The 18214-nt window shown below is 35.6% G+C and overlaps 1 long non-coding RNA gene across 1 annotated transcript; it reads left to right on the forward strand.

Moving 5' to 3' along the window:
* Nucleotides 1-4684: 4684 nt before the first annotated feature.
* On the forward strand, nt 4685-14012 carry LOC135155846 (uncharacterized). Its single transcript, XR_010294972.1, has 3 exons — nt 4685-4846; nt 11609-11728; nt 13945-14012. It is a non-coding gene; the product is annotated as an uncharacterized LOC135155846 (long non-coding RNA).
* The last annotated feature ends 4202 nt before the right edge of the window (nt 14013-18214 follow it).

Below are 18214 nucleotides of genomic sequence, written 5' to 3' on the forward strand. Positions count from 1 at the left end.
AGTAACAGTGCTTCTCAACCAATCATAATCAAGAAAAGTTGTCAGATCTGACTACTTGTTGGACAAAAATGTTGATGAAACGCTCCGTCTCTCTAGCTTGTTTTGCTAACAATCATTAATTTTCTATTCACTTTTAGTATTTTGAAAAAAAATATGGTTACAAGATGAGTCAAAATTACTGATAAAGGGATAATTCTATCAAAAAGTGTTAAGTGTCTATAGCTCTTTTCCACCGCAAATAAAACTGAAATTTTTTGAAGATATGAAGATAGATCGGAGCACAGCTGCTTTTGATGAACCATGAATAGGGGAAATCTGGCAGCTGTTTCAGAGCAAGAAGGAAGCTTACGCTTTGTAAAGGATATGAATTAATGCCCTTCTTGCAGGTCACATAGGACTGTCTGTAGTTGACACCTGAAGTGTGAAATGTGGCGGATATTACCTTGGAAAATTGAGTCTCCATACACCCTCTGGTATGGCAGGGGAATATTGCATATTTGAGCGTGCTTCGTCTGCCGTCCACAATTGTATGTACAAATGTAATTTTGTAAGGAGACTGCATGGTGCAAAGTATACTGAGAAAATGTTCTTTATTCCATAGTCATGAAAAATTTACTTGTTAAAGTTGCTTCTCACTTAATAGTCTATAGCTTTTAAAGGTCAAGTCCACCTCAAAAAAATGTTGATCTGAAGCAATAGAGAAAAATCAGACAAGCATGATGCTGAAAATTTCATCAAAATCGGATGTAAAATAAGAAATTTATGACATTTTGAAGTTTCGCTTATTTTTTACCAAATAGTTATACATGTATGCACAATTTAGTCACATGTTAATTAGAGCATGGATGATGTCCTTCACTCACTATTTTTTTTTTTTTTTTTTTTGAATTAGACAATATTTCAATTTTTAAGGATTTGAAAATAAGGACCAACTTGACTGAACCATAAAATGTTAAACAATGGTAATTCCACATGTTCAGGGAGAAATAAAACTTTGTTTCACAGGTCCATGATGAGAAAATTATAATATTTCATATTTCATATAATGAAATACAAAAGAAATAGTGAGTGAGTGAGTGATGTCATCAGTTCTCTCATTTGCATATCGATCCAGCTCTCTTTTTATTCAAATCAACTTTTATTTGGAGTGGACTTGTCCTTTAATAATGTGTAATGTATAAACTGATCGTACTGTAACATATGAAGAAATAAATTGCATTCAACAGATTTATTAATGACATTTTATAAATGACTATGGAGTGTTGTTACCATATTAACAGTACATATATATTTCACTTGTAAATCAATTAAATCACTCTTGTTTTTAGTTTCATTTTTTAGACTGAGAGAGTATCATATGTTTTGAATAGAACTTCTGTCTTTGATAGAACAGAATAGGATTATAATTTATATTGAGTAGGATAATAATTATCTTGCAGTACAATGCATTAATAGCCATATATCAAACAAGTTTAGATAACTGAAAAGTAATTATGACGACTAGAGTGTAATCCAATTAATTACAGCTACACTGGCGTGGTATGTGGATGTACTCATATTGGCAACATCTTATTTGTCAACTTTGAAACTTTGTTTTCATTTATTTAATGTCATCTTTAAAGATAAATGCCAGTTGTGGTAACGATCTCAAAATGAGTTTGAACAGAATCCAATAAAATGGCCACCCAAGTGTTTTTATGTATTTATAAATAAAAAATATGTGCCAAATGACACTGGGAAAAAGTGTGCAACTCCCTAGAAATGAGCAAAATAAGCACAGAATTTCATAAAATGTCCGGTATGTTTCCAAGTAATATTAATAATACACTGTCCCACATACGTCTTTTTGTGTCAGTGATCATCAGAATTATCGGTTCTCAGCTAAAATTTCATGATATCAAAAAGAGAAGTTTATTTCAATGTACCAGATCTAGAACTATTATCATGTCTTGGCAGTTGACCTTGATTTTAAAGACTTTCTTATGAAATAATTGTTTGCTGCAACTACTTTCTTTTAATATCTATCAAATTTGTATTTTTAAACTTTCTAATGCCATGAAATAGCGACCACCAGTGGGTCTATATAACTAGAACACTGGCTGACATGTGGACATCCTCCCATTGGCAATGCTGCCAACATGTGTTATGTCACAGTTGTACGACACCCAATTGCTTTTCTACATTATTTTGATTGAGTTGCCACCTTTTTCAAGTCTATCCGTAGATCATTGGCCCGTAACACAAAGCTTAGCGATGATCGTAGAACATTTTTCAATCGCTAACCTTTGTGTTACGGAACCCTGGTGTTTTTTATTCTTTCATGGGATGACATGTAAAGGTGTACCATATTAAAAAAATATATGTTTTGGAGTATATTTTCAGTGTTCAAAGTGGAGACATCACAAATATTGGGCACATTGCCAGTGGGGTGATCTCCATAGCAGTAGTTATTTCGACATTCAAATAAATTTTGTTGATCATATTCATTGATTTTTCTGCTTTCAAACAAGCCATTGATCCAAGGGTTTCATTCTCCTTCAATACTGATAATAGGAAGAGCCGAACTCAGCCAAATGATTTGCGTTTCATTATCTGTCTTTCAAAATGTGGTGCAATGCCCGTCTCTTTCCAAGCTTGTTATCGAGTGTTCTTTATAAGCTGCAAATTTTCACCCCTTTCTCGCCCCTCCAGACCCAATTGTGCGCCTCTCATCGCCCTCCTAGAGTTTCCCCGAAGATTAATTACTTCCCATCACGATGCGAAAGCAACAAAAACCAAGCTCTTCCTCCGCGCCTCCCGCTGAAAACTCCCTGGAAAACAGGATTGTTTTGCGATCCATGATTAACTGTTAAACTGCGTTGCATAATGTTGTTATCCGCTTCTGGCAGACAGAAAAGTTCAGGTTGTCTGCGCAGTATAACCGTTGATAGTCAAGTTTAGTACAACGTTGGTACTGGTGATGTTAAGTGGTTGTGTCCCACGGCAAAAGGACACAACTCTTTGGAATGATGAGTTTCTTGGTACATGTATTATGAGGAAAATGTATGTGGAATACAGTTTACTTGCCTTATTGGGGGCAATATGATCCAAAATTTATTTAGCATCTTGTAAATCATACAGAAAATATCTCAACTCAAGAACCCCCCCCCCCCCGAATTCTGGAAACAAATCAGAGTTGCTTCTATTTGTCATTAGATGGCAGTACAGTGTATGAAGGAGTATAAAGATTGAATTCTTGCTGTAAAAATATCTGAATCAAGCAGTGTTTTGCTTGATCATTGGTTATTTCTTTAAAAAAAGAAGAGTGTCTGTCTCAACCATCTTTTTGCCTGTACATTAGCTCTACATCCCTATCCAGTTTCTATATAAGTTTTATTGGAAGAGCATACTTCCATTGCATTGTAAAAAACATTTATACCTTCATCTGTAATTTGCTTGTTTTTGGATCAGAAACACAAACTGTATAACATTCTTCCGAAGATTTTAGGCGGAGGAGTACATGTAGATAATTAAAGATAAATGCCAGTTGTGGTATCGATCTCAAAATGAGTTCGAACAGAATCCAATGAAATTACCACCCAAGTGTTTGTACGTATAAATAAAAAATATGTGCCAAACAGCTCTAGAAGAAAATGCGTAATTGATGAGAAAAGAGTAAAATAAGCACGGAAATTCATCAAATGTCGCGTATTTTTCCAAGCATTATTAATACACTGTCCCACATATGTTTTTCTGTGTTAGTGATCATCAGAATTATCGGTTTTGAGCTAAGATTTTATGATTTTCACAAAGATAAGCTAACATAATGCACCAGATCTAGATATATGATAATACGGTGACAATTAACCTTGATTTCAATAAAGACTTTCTCACGAAATATTTGTTTGCTGCAATTACTTTCACCTTTAGCAATGTCATCATGAAGTCATCTCCCTTATGAGTTGCTATCCAGTGAGTATGCTGTCTGGGACTTCATTTTTGCGCTCATCATCAGCAGTTTTGTCTGTAATTGTTATTGTGTGTCCATCTTTGCTGTCATTGGTGTACAATTGTACACAATCAATATTTCAGGGGATCCCCCTATTCACTGTGCCATCAGCATTTTAAACAAGATTTAAGTAGGGAAGTATAATAATCAGTGATGATGTCATCTTGATGAGTTTCACCTTTTGACTAAAGTTGCTATCCAGTGTGCTGTCTGAGACTTCATACATGTACATGTAGTGAGTGAGTCAACAACCGCTTGTCTGATTTGCTATTGTTTGTCATTCTTTGCTGTCATTGTTGCACAGTGTATACTGTGTACACAATCAATATTTTAGGGGATTCCCCTAATATTGTTACACCATAAACACAAGTGCATACAGCTGTATCTTTCCAACTTCATGCGTGCAAGTAAGCAATTGCCTGTGAAAACTCTCGTTGAAATGCTCCCCAGGGAGTGGAGAGAGTGGATATATTGTATGCTTGCAAGCTTTGGATCGAGAGACTGGGATATAATGCGCTTAGAGATATATTTGCAACAAATATAAAGAGCTAGCCTCCATAAAAGCGGAATATCGAGTGCCTTGTCCTCTCATCATACATCCTGTGGCATGCAGTGTAGGGAGTTCCCCCCTTGTATATTGGAGGATGATTTGAGAAAAATTCATACTGCACATATGTAATTAACATTTTAATTATTTTCTTATTTTGGGTTCTTGCAGTGAGATGTGGATGATATGATTTCAAGTGAACATCAAACCCTGGATTTATAAGCTAAAAAGGACCATACTTCAAGGAAATATTCAGGATTATTTCAAGGTTTCAGAAACAGTTTATCAAGCAGGATAGGATGAGTAGTATGGTAAGTTTTACTTGAATATAAAGTATTTTGAGTCTGGTTGGCTGGCACATGTCCTGGGGAGTGTTCCACAAAGATTTAAGTATGACTTAAAGTCGCACTTAAATACTGAGTTGCGTACGGTATGAAAGGCTTGACCGCATTGGTCAGATCGTGTCATGAGGACGGACAGCCGCACACTCATGCGTATTTATCAATAAGATCATGCGATGCATATCATGTACTCGTCGGCATTTAAGTGCGACTTAAGGACGTTCCACAGTTAAAGTGAAATCCATGTCATTTTCACCAAACTTTGCACATAGATACCTTAGAAGCTGAATATTCGAAATATTCAAAAATTAACATAGGTCCATGTGCTTGATTTTTTGCTATAGTGCTTCAAAGTTCACCCAAATGGATGTTCTTAAGAATTGCGCATTCAAAAGAATTTGGCATTTTTAGACCTCGCAAGATCACTACAATGAGTTTAAACCTCTATTACTCAGTCAGAATACATGAAAAAGTCATCAAATTTCGCAAAAGAGTAAATTATTGTATCGTTAGAATGGAGAATCTATTTATAGTGCTATTTGTTTGCAACTTTAAGTCTAACAGCACTGTCAGTTCTTAAAAATGATGTAAAAGATAACAAAAACCCAATCTGAAAAATGTGAAATTTCAATAACAAACTACAAAAGTACAATAAATGCTGTACTTTATTCAAAATCCATGTCATTTTCACCAAAATTTGCAAAGTTGTAGAGGAAGGTATACCTAAGAGGTGCAAGTATTAAAAATTAGGGGTTCATGTGCTTGTTTTCAAACTATCAGCATTTTTATTAGAGCAAATGTGCTTTTTGAAACACCAAAAATGCGCCAAGTGCTTTGTATCTATGTGAAGAAAAAATCAAAACCACTCTACCATTTATTCAAACTCGGGGTCATATTCGTGATTCTTGGCAGCACTGCAGAGTAAAGTATTTTGAAATTGTAGAGATATTTTTAAAAATGGTCCATGGAATAATTCAATTTTTTTAGCTTCATGAAATAACGCATCGGATCTGCAGTTAGAGTGCATATGATGAGAAAAATCAGCTCAAAACCCACAGCTAATTAATCACCTGTTCATCCATTGTGACGTCAGCACGCAGAGTGTAAAATATGCGCAGATCATAATGCGCACAAACATAACTGTGGAACGTCCTTAAGTCATGCTTAAATCTTTGTGAAACACCCCCTGGTATTATAATTTGTACTTAATTATAAATTGAAGAATTCACTTTAATAATGGCCCAAAGATCTATAAAACTAGATCATGGCTTCAAGGTGAATTATTTGGAGAAGGTGGGGGGGGGGGGGGGCAGAGATGCCAACCGTTACGTTTTTGCCGTATTTGTTACGTTTTTTTACCCAAAATATGGCGTTACTTTTTTCTTTGTAAAATACGTTTTCTTAAAATTTTGATCATGTACAATGCATTGTGTGTAGCTAGCTGGGTGTTTAAGGCGAGTGTGCATTACGATAGGTAGTGCGGTAATAAATTACGCATTTCTACTAATGCATAAATCCCTAATGTGGCAGCCGTGTGTGTTGCTGCCCGAGTTGTGATTTTATCAAGGCTTTCCGATTAAATTTTCGATATCCTGGCCAATCAATGCGAGCGACAAGTTCAGAACGCACGCACATCTACAAGCGCAAAGCAGCGGCACAAATCGCGATATATAGCGACTGGTGCATACGTCTGTAAGGATGATGACGTCATCCAAGATGGCAACTTACGTTGACCAACGAAAGGATCGAAGATGACTATGTTTCGATCATCATTTGAAAGGAATTAGCAGTAACTGCGGTCTGAGGTACGATATTTCTGATTTTTTCGTAAGTTTGAATGTACTTTCTTTTTTATAATGTGACATTTTATGTATGAAAAAAACGATCCGAAAATCAGGTTTCCGCCGAATGTTAGATCTAACGTTACTGCTAATACGTTGGCTATACGTACGGGCCAACAACTCTTCAGTCTATGTATGGGTGAGTGGAGCCAACGCAGTTCAGCAGAACAACCAAAATACAGAGACTGATGCTTTTGGTCTAGTGTGATTGATGCACGATCGTTGTCAATTTGTTGTCTTGATTTGTTGATTTGTCGGGTCTCGATTAATCATGGCGTCAACTTCGTCCTCTAAGTCTAAATCACAACGGAAACAGATGTTTCGAGAGGAATACTCGACTCGGTGGCCTTGTATCATCCGTTCCAAACTGGATGAATTTACCGCACGGTGCACTGTCTGTCAATGTGATTTCACTATTTCAATGACATTACTGCCCATATCAAACGGAAGAAACACCTCAACCTCGCACAAAGTCGTGAAACTAATACAAAAATTGGACGTTTCTTCAGAAGAGGGGACTACTCGACGATCAGAGCTAAAACATTGATGGCTAATTTGATGGCTAAAGGTGGTATGATTGATAAATCCTGACCATTTTTCTACACTTTACATTTGACAGTGCCTGCTGTAAGGTTCTATGGTTAGATATTTATTTTTATTGCATCTTTTTAAGACATAAATTTTATTCGCTAGTGCCGGTTTCATTTTTTTTCTGGTTTGATTTATGTGTTTTGTTAGAAATGGAATCATCTTACCAGAGAATGCACCATGCAGGATTCTGAACTCCAAAGTTGAAAAATCTCCTTACTGTGGGAGAGGGACACCCCCTCTCCCCGGCTCGGTCGTTTCGCTTCGTTATTTTTTACAAAATACTTTTTTTAAAATCAAAATACTGTTTTTCCTCCTCTCAGAATACTAATTTTGCTTTTTGGAGGTTGGCATCTCGGGGGGGGGGGGGGGGGGGGGCTTTTATCTCAAAACTGAAGAAAAAGAAATTGAGAACAACTTTGATTAAAAAAAAAGCTCTGTTTAAATTCTATGTCACATGCAGGCACCTCCTTTTGCTGAGTAAGAATTAATTCTAAAGGAGTTTTAGGAGACAGTTTTCAGGAAATACAAGGTTGCCACCATTGTCATACAAGTAGTTAAATACGTTTTTTTCTGGGCTATCTTCATTATTTTCAACCCAGCCATTCTTTGTTAAGACACTGTTCTATTCAGGGGGTCATTTCATAAACCTGCTCTTAGTTATAGATGGATTGTATGCACTATGCATGACTGGTGACCATTTCCTGTACTAATGCTACATCACCAAGAACATGTTCCAGTTACGCATAAAGTCAAGCATGACTTTACAAACAGCTATCATGAAAAAGCAGCCTGCTCAGCTGTGCTTTTTGTGTGTACAGTGTAAATATCATACAGCAGAAGAGTGTACACTTATGACAAAGAGCACTCAATATACTTTTTTTAAAGAAGAGAAAGCAATCCAGTTTTTTACTCTGCTGATAAAGTAAAAAAGAAGTTGAGAAACTAAAAAAAGAAAAAAAAAACCCTTCTAATAGATGATCTTCAAATTACAGCATCCCTGCCAACTGTACCTATTAAATAGAAAAAATCCTATTTGGTAGAAAAGAAAATTTCTGTTTTTAGCTGTGTGTTCCTATATCTGTGAGAACTTATCTGTAGAACTTGAATAGGAAAGCTACAAATGTTCCTGTTTCTGGAAATTTATTTTTAATTTCTTCCTATTTCTTTATATACCTGTCACTGTCAGGATTGGTAGCTTTGTTACAGCACCTCCGATTGGATTCAATATTTCATTAAGGTTCCATGACATTTGCTCTTGCGACAATTGCTCCAATAGATATTCTGCACTTTACACTGTAAAAACGTTGTTAAAGATTTTAAGCATAATGTTGTTTAAGCTAGTCACTGTAACAACTACTTTTTAAACAACTGTTTAAACTTTTTAAACAAGTTGTTTAAAAAGTTTAAACAACTTGTTGTTATAGTGACAGGCTTACAAACAACAAGCTATTTTTTTCTGTGTATTAAAAAAAGCCAAACAAAACGTAACCTCCAAAACTAAATAAACCGTAATCCTAATCCTTACATTATTCTCAACCAAAAACCCTATTAGAATCCTAACTCTAATTCTATGCTATCTGAGATAGACCGGAGCAAATGTCACACAAGCATACATGTTTGTCGTGTCACCTTCATAATAGGTCAGTGATATTTGACGCTGACAATTTTTCTGTTAGAGAGACTCTTAATTTCTTACATAGATCTATTTAAATCATCTTGAACAATAAAAAATTGGTATTTATGTATGCCCAATTGCCCATTATCCTCTTATTTGGGACAGTCAGTGCTTGATTGTATTCTAGATGGTCATTTATATGGCAACTACCATGGTAACAAGGCCATCACTCGAAGGTTTCCATGGCAGTTACAATAATTGGCAAATTAACGTACATGTAGCTGTAAAGGAGTGTTGCAAGAAACGTGCAATCAATTGCAAGCCAATTTTTGGTCCCCAAATCAATCATAAGTCTTATAATCAATTACAAACTGTTAATTGATGGCAGATCTGCTTCTTGTCTTGCTTCATTTTAAATCAGGGCCTTGTTTTACAAAGAGTTACAATCGATCCGATGCATCGTAACTATGGAAAGCCAGCAACGTCAGCATCTTATAAATGCATGTTTGTTCAAAATATTTTCTAGATACAATGTATATTCATTAAGTCATTGTTTTCTTGACAATTTGGAGTTTTCCCCTTTGTTTACTAAAGACATTTTGCAAATTTCCTGCAGAAAAATTATGACACTGATGGATTTCCATAGAGTTGCGTTTGATTGGATCAATCATAAATCTTTGTAAGACGGGCCCAGGGGCCCGTTTCATAAAGAGTTACAACTGTTGTAACTTTGCCATCATGGCATCTACCATGGTAACAGGGCTCAGCAGCCAATCAGAATCAAGGTTACCATGGTAGTTGCCATAATGGCAAAGTTACAACAGTTGTAACTCTTTATGAAACGGGCCCCGATCTATGACTTTTAAATTTGCAATTGAAAATATTTCCTTGCAACACCCCCTTTGTGAAACAGGGCCATTGTTCTTCTTCAGGTTTATTATTATCAGCGCAGGTTGTATGTATCTGGAATGTGTATCATGATACATTTCCTTATTATTCAACGCAGTATATTTGTCTTTTATTTTCCTGAGATTTCCAACAGACACTGTTATTTTTAGTGTATTCTGAAACTGAAGCCATCAATACATCTTCCTCATTAATCTTATTTTGTATTATAGTACATCTTGGTATTTTGAATATGAGTTATGATAATAAAGCAGTTATTACAAGGAAAGCTCACAATAAGGAAGTATTTCTTTGTGATTATTTTCTACAAACTATGCATTGGCTTCTTTTAGATTTTTAGACTTTTTAAATGTCAAATCTACCAAATGAGTGGCAATGTCAATAATGTACATTACAAAGAACGAGACAACATTTTAAAGAGTTTAATATATACTTTCATGTCTCCAAACTTGATTAGATATTCTTTTAGATATTCTTTTTAAATTGATATCAAATTTATGAAATGAGTGTCAATGTCAATAATGTACATTACAAAGAATGAGACACAACATTTTAAGTTGAATATATACTTTCATGTCTCCAAACTTGATTATCAGCGAAAGATGGTTGTGATCAAATTCAGTGGTACAGTCTGGTTCACTCTGGCATCAAGCAATAAGCATGTATGAATTTGATATAGTCACCACATGTACATTAACAAAAGTTGACATAAATACCAGGAACAACATGACATCAGTTTATCAAGGTAAACTAGCAAAGATGGCTGGGTTTTTTTATTTACAAACTTGACAAATTTAGGAAGTATATATGATATTATTAAAAACACAAAAAATTTAAAATACAATGGCCCGTATTCTGAAGTCAGGTTTAACTTAGACCATGGTCTAACTCTGTGCTAAAATTATGGGGAGCCAAAAGTGTCAAAATTTTAATTTAGTTCTATGTTTCTTATGTTTACTGTGCTCTTTCCTGATTCATCAATGGTGAAGACAATCATCTATCTATACTTCATAGACAATTATGAACGATTTGAGAGCCAAATGAGCTGAAATATGATATCTCTACTGTTAGTGATTTATGTAACAACTGGCTATCCATACTTAAACCACAACTTTAAACAGATTTTCACTGATCTGTTTTGATGCATGCAAATAATCCCATATTCTTGCAGTGACATGTACGTGTACATGTATGAGCCTGCATAGATCTGTACTTTGTAGGTTGGGGCAATGACCAGCCTGAAGTGTAGAGCATAGCTCCAGCTCTCCTGTCTCCATTATAAAACCAATTGGTTTAAAGATGCTACTTAATACATGTCGAGTCACGGAATTGGCGTACGCAAAGAGTTCAAGTACTCTTTATAAGTGGATAGGAAGTCGGTGCAAGCCGAGAGATAAGTGCAGAGAAAAGGCATGAGGAGAAACCAACTTTAGAAGAAAGAAAAATGTTGAAATGAAAACTATCTGAGGTTGGCAGGACTTAACATGGAACAAAATATGTCTGTAAAGAAGCGACTGAACCTTGCATGATGATAACCAAAAGAAAAGATCAAGAAAGATTAAGTGAGACAAAGAGAAAGTTCAGATGTTTCCATTGTTAGAAAGACTATGGGGCTTTATTCATAATGTAACAAGGAAGTTTGGTGGGATTTTTATGTTAGACAGACTGCTACTGTATGAATGACTTTAAAAGACAGAATGGTATCCGTCTCGGAGGTAAGACAGATATTACATACACGTACACACTTGCTATTAACCTCACTATCTGCTCCACTTACAGGCTGTTTTTCATGTGTGGATGAATATGATGGAACCAAGATGTTAACCTTCAGGAACACCGACCCTTGTAGCAAAGGACTATACAGGGGCTGTCCCTCTGGTGAAGAAACCCAGTTATAAGGTAAGACTTTACACAATAATAGAATTTCCTTGTTTTTGTTATCCAGAATAATCACAAAATTTGGTTTTGCAATCATTTCTTTTGGTGGGAAATCGTGTTATACATGTAAATCCTATTAAAATAGGGAATGTTCCGAAGGGCTGACCCTCTTGTATTGGAGCAATTGAGCTTCTGATAATCTATGTACAATGCATTCCCTGATTTATACCTGGTGTTGTTTTCCTTTATTCATTTTCATTGTTTTGGCTACCAGGAAGAGAGGGGCCCAGGGGGGCATACAGACTTTGTACCAGACGTCAAAATGTGATCCAAAGCACTATTAGAAATAGATAAAATAAACAGATTCTGAAACAAAACCATTTGGGTCATTGACAGAAGAGTTTTGTAACATTTCAAAATGTTTTCAAGCGTTGAATTCATGTAAACCTCAAGAGTTTGTCAGAGGCTTGTCAGACATGGCAGTGGTGTTTATGAGTTTAATACATGTAACTTAGTTTTCAGCATTGTAATAATAACTGAATGCTTTCTCATAAATAATATTTTTCCAGAAAAAAAACAATTTGAACTTATTTTCTGATATCCTTGTCTACATTGTTTAATCTGTTAATGTATTGGTAAAATGCAATGTTCATTTTACATGCATGAAGTTGTAGGCTTTTGGACAGCATCAATTTTGTTAAAGCAGATTTACAGACCTGTGTATGGGAATCAAGTTTTTAGAATTGATTCAAGTTGATTTATTTTTTAATAAGTTCTATTTCATCGCAGATCAAATGAAAGAATATAATATAATGTGTGAAAGATGCAGTCCCAGATGCATTATTTAGAAAATTGTAATCAATCATCAATGCTAACAAAATTGTAATGATCGTAATCCCAACAGATTTTTCGTTTTTGGTATGAGCTCACTTAAAAAGCATAAAATGGGACAAGAGTTTCAGGATATAATTATGAAGCCTACATATATTGACATTTGTAGGCCAATTACATAATGTAGAATATACTGTAAAGGCTCTCTTTAAAATAAACTTGTAAAAAGTATGCCATTCTTGTAAAATTCAAATTTTCATGAAGAATCTTTCAAGGAAAAATGATTTTTGAACTTTGTAACATAGGAATGAAAGTCCAATGTACAGTAGTTCACATTGAACCTTCATAAAAACAAGCTTCAGTATCGAGTAATGCAAGATTTGAAAAAAATGAACTTTGATGCTCCAAACTATATATACGTCTATCTACTTTGTTGATACATGTACTGATGTATAAAAGTCTAAGGGACTTTTTTTTAGGTTTTGCCAAGTAATCTTTGTTGTTTATATGCATATTAATAATTGCGATAATCTCACACTCTTCAATAGAAAACAGACACACATTTTCCTTGTGTTGCATATATTTTGGAAGATGGAAAATAGTGTTGTCTGTCTTGATATATCAACTCTTTTGGTATGAACATATAATGCAGATCTACATCAACCTGTTATGACTCTTGAGTCTTGAACGATGAACAAGATTAATATTTACCTACCCGATTTTAATACCTGTACATCTTCTGCACTAAACAAACATTGTCGAAGGACAAACTCTAATCAGGAACATGCTTCAATATAACACCATGCTTTGATGGTATTTTTTTTCAACAAAGAGGAATACCAATCATATTTACTGAAAGCTTATGTTAGATCAGGGCCCCGTCTGACAAAGAGTTATGATTGATCCAATCAATCGTAACGCTATGGAAATCCATCAGTGTCATAATTTTTTCTACAGAAAATTTGCACAATGTCCTTTGTAAACACAGAGAAGCATAGTGAATTTTCAAGAAAACATTGAATGCATGAATATACATCATAGTTAGAAAATATTTTGAACAAACGTACATAATAGATGTTGACGTTGCTGGCCGTCCATAGTTGTGATTGATTGGATCAATCGCAACTCTTTGTTAGACGGGGCCCTGATGCCTATAAAAGCTAGATGTGATGCACACATCTGTAGGAAATGCATGATGGCGATGAGCGATTTTGCCCTCATTATAGCACAAATTGCCCCTACAATTCTTAAAATGCATGCTTTGATGCAACTTTTCTTTCTAGAGTCGCCCAATGACCTGTCACAAACAATATTCAAGATTATTTAGAAAACTAATATTCTAACTATGGCAGAATAATGATATTTGCTTTTTCTGCATTTTATTGCTTTTTACCCCTAAAATGTAGCCCTTATGAGAAATGGCCACCAAAATCTCGCATTGGGCTCAGCGTGGAAAAAATACCCCCTGAAGGTAAAAATCATTTTCTACCCTGAATAATTACAATATGATTTGTATCTCACATCACAAATAATTATATTTTCAAAATCATAATGGATATTGCATATAATATGAGCAATTCATTTGTTTTTCCTGACCTAACAACACAAGTACGCCTTTCTCTTTCTGTCTATTGAAGTGTTTTAAAAATAAAAAGGGTCATTGCAATAGAAATACAATTAATATGAAAAATGTGTATTGTACAATACATGTAGGGCCTACATGTATAAAAAGCCTTTTTATTTTATTTTTGTGCAATGTGCACTCAGAGACATTTGGACGTAGATATTTTAGATACTTTTTATTTTGAATCAAAATGATAAATATAACTCTATATAAAGGAAGTATGGGATAGAGTGACACAGAGGAAGGAAATAATGTCTCCAGATTCAATATGCAACACACATCACACAAAATATATCTTGACTTTGTTTACAAATTTTAGATGCAATGTTTTACCCAGGGGGCTTCTTCAGGAATATCGGATCAAAACTTTTGCCACAAAGTTTTTGTCTCACCTGCATAGCAGAGTGAGACTATAGGCGCCGCTTTTCCAACGGCGACGGCGGCGTCAACACCAAATCTTAACCTGAGGTTAAGTTTTTGAAATGACAGCATAACTTAGAAAGTATATGGACCTAGTTCATGAAACTTGGCCATAAGGTTAATCAAGTATTACTGAACATCCTGCCTGAGTTTCATGTCACATGACTAAGGTCAAAGGTCATTTAGGGTCAATGAACTTAGACCATGTTGGGGGAATCAACATCAAAATCTTAACCTAAGGTTAAGTTTTTGAAATATCATCATAACTTAGAAAATATATGGACCTAGTTCATGAAACTTATACATAAGGTTAATCAAGTATCACTGAACATCCTGCATGAGTTTCACGTCACATGACCAAGATCAAAGGTCATTTAGGGTCAATGAACTTTGGCCGAATTGGGGGTATCTGTTGAATTACCATCATAACTTTGAAAGTTTATGGATCTGATTCATGAAACTTGGACATAATAGTAATCAAGTATTACTGAACATCCTGTGCAAGTTTCAGGTCACATGATCAAGGTCAAAGGTCATTTAGGGTCAATGAACTTTGGCCAAATTGGGGTATTTGTTGAATTACAGCCATAAATTTGAAAGTGTGTTGGTCTAGTTCATAAAACTTGGACATAATAGTAATCAAGTATCACTGAACATCCTGTGCGAGTTTCAGGTCACATGATCAAGGTCAAAGGTCATGTAAGGTCAAAGAACTTTGGCCACGTTGGGGGTATTTGTTGAATTGCCATCATATCTCTATAAGTGTATTGGTCTAGTTCATAAAACGTGGAAATAAGAGTAACCAAGTATCACTGAACATCTTGTGCGAGTTATAGTAGTTTTCAAAATCAGCACTGCTGCTATATTGAATTGCGTGATGCAGGTGAGACGGCCAGAGGCATTCCACTTGTTATATCAATTGTTTGATTTATTGTTTAGACTTAAACTGTGCAGAACTTTTTTTGTAGGTTTGATGTTGTTTTTAGGCTGAGACCTATAAACAATATTGAAAAAAATACAGGTAAGCAGTTGTACTCACAAATAATGCAACATTTATACCACTTTAGTAATACAAATGTTATAATGCTTCAGGGTGACCATCTTTTCTAAAGCCACCTGAGGTCCACTCACTGCGAATTCAGTAGTACATCATTGTAATATTCATATTTAGACCTTACAGTGTAATTCCTGTTGTGCAAAAAAGAAGCCTTCAAAATGAACGAATTACCCCAATGTGAAAGAAAATTAGCCCCTAAATATATAGAAATTGGTATTCTACCCTGATTTGTAGAGTCTGATGCTGGGACATGCTCTGAAATTGAATCCCTTAGTGGCAGTGGCGTAACAGGCGGTGGGGGAGGGGCAAGCTGCCCCCCTGGCAGATTACACAAGGAAAATAAAAAGAGAAAAGGAAAGAAAGAAGAACATGTGACAAAGAGCAAAATCACCCTGAAATACTAACATTAGCATGATTGGCAGGAAAGGGATATAAATTTAAGATGAAAATTGGCACGGGAAAAAATGGTGGGAAAGGGGGGAGGCAAAAAGACAAGGGAAATGAAGGGAGAATAGACCGAGCCAAAAGCTTAATTGGAAAATGAAGAAAAGGGACGAAAAAAAGGAAGAACTTATTACCTGGCTCACAAGGATTGAAAATAAAGAACGGGAAGAAAGATGGATGGTGTATAACTTTGGGTATGAAATCCATTATACGCTTGCTTAATTTTATGCAATAATATTCGCAATCAGGACAAAAAAGTCCTCAGCCAAGGACGAGACATACCCTCCTAATACATGTTATGGTCAAAATTGACTTAGGTGGTTTTTATAACCATCGGATGAAAACATGGTTTATGCAGATTTTCTGTATGCATCACGCTTATTTACCATGTATATTAAAAAATGTCCAATGCTGATGGGTAATTTTGTCACAGTGCGCCAAATTGACGCATGTTGCCATGGTTGAGTCCGCTATTTTATTCATGAGTCTACTATTTGAAGAGTGGACTCATGTTGTGCAAAAGATATACTTGCTATTTGATTAAAAACAGCGGCCATCAATAAGGTTTAAAATGGCTTGGTATCAAGCAGATATTGGTATCAATACCGGACCCTACCAGCATAGCACTGGCGTACTGATGGAAGGGTTTGGCTAATGGCCCCAAATGTTCTACAACCAACAACAAAAAAGGAAAGGAGGAAATTAAGAAAGACAAGGAAAGGAAAAGTTTTATATGATATTTTCTGAATATCATGTCAAGATCTATCTCCAAGTTAGATTTCTCATGGGAAGGTGATTTTTTTCTCACTCTCTTCGCTCGCTCGAACCCCTTTAAAATCAAATTTTTGCTTAACACGCCATGCTGTACCCCTCTTTTTATTTTTACTCATCATGCTTCTGCCGCATATAGAGCTTCATCTTAATGCTCGCGCACAATCTTAAAAAGATCCTGTTCGTACCATAATTATGACTGGAAAATTTTTGGCTCTCCCCCCCCCTCCCTTTCCGGCCAACGACCCCTGTTACCCTGTTACGCCACTGCTTTGTGGTTTCTTTGGTACAGTAGCTCGTCAGAAAAGTATTTTTTGAAGAAAAAAAATGCACCTTTATAAGCCCTTAACCCTTTTTTCGAAAGTGGCAGCCTTATCAACTGGCCCCTCGTTGCCCCCCCCCCCCACCCCACCTCCAGTAATGTAAGTGTATCATGCACATGTATGTAGGACTCTTCTAGACATGGACAATATAATAGTAACTAAGAAAATAGAAATACATACAGTTGTCTGCTTGGCATTGGAATATAAGAACCACAATTGGTTATAGTAGGATGCCATCAACTATAAAATGTAAATCGCAATTCCTACTTATCTCATGCCCCTTCACAAGGTATTCTTGGAGCATCAATAAAATGCCCTATTGCTATTTATGGTTTGTGAGCATTCAGCATATTATGTTATTCGCGGAGCTGTAGCTTTGAAGGGTCAGTTTCAATCTAATGTGTATTGACATCGGTATGGAGGCTGTCAGGTTCAGCTGGACCATGAAAGAAAGACAGGACATCATCTGGTCATAGACAGACTCTGTGCATGAATTATCATAAATAAAAATAAAGTAGATTCGTTCTCTCACACAGTGAATGCCTTCATGTATGAAACAACACTGCCAATATTTCATGTGTACACTCTGGGGGTGTTTCATAACGCTGTTCATATTAAAGTTATGAATGAGTTTTTTTATGACCTTTTTATGCCTCTTTCTGGGGTGCAATCACTATCTGACCTAGCACCTATTAAACATGTTCTAGTCATGCATGCGTAAAGTCATGTAGCTTTTTATGAAACACTTGCTTTATGAAACACTTCCCTTATTTCTATAACATGCAAAGTGGGGAGATAGTTAACAAATATACCAGGCTTTGAGTAAGTATATTCATAATTATTCATCCAAGGTTGGACTGGCATTACTATTTTTCCCGAGGGGCCGAGCGAAGCCCCGAGGGAAAAAATGTGATTTTGCCCGTACAACCGAGGATGAATAATTCCCTCTACTTTTGAAATAAAGTGACATCAATAATAGAATAGTCAACTATTCCATCATTGACATCACGGAATAGCACATTTTCTTCGGTGGGCGT

Source organism: Lytechinus pictus, chromosome 10, assembly GCF_037042905.1.
Source record: "Lytechinus pictus isolate F3 Inbred chromosome 10, Lp3.0, whole genome shotgun sequence".
Classification (NCBI taxonomy): Eukaryota; Metazoa; Echinodermata; class Echinoidea; order Temnopleuroida; family Toxopneustidae; genus Lytechinus; species Lytechinus pictus.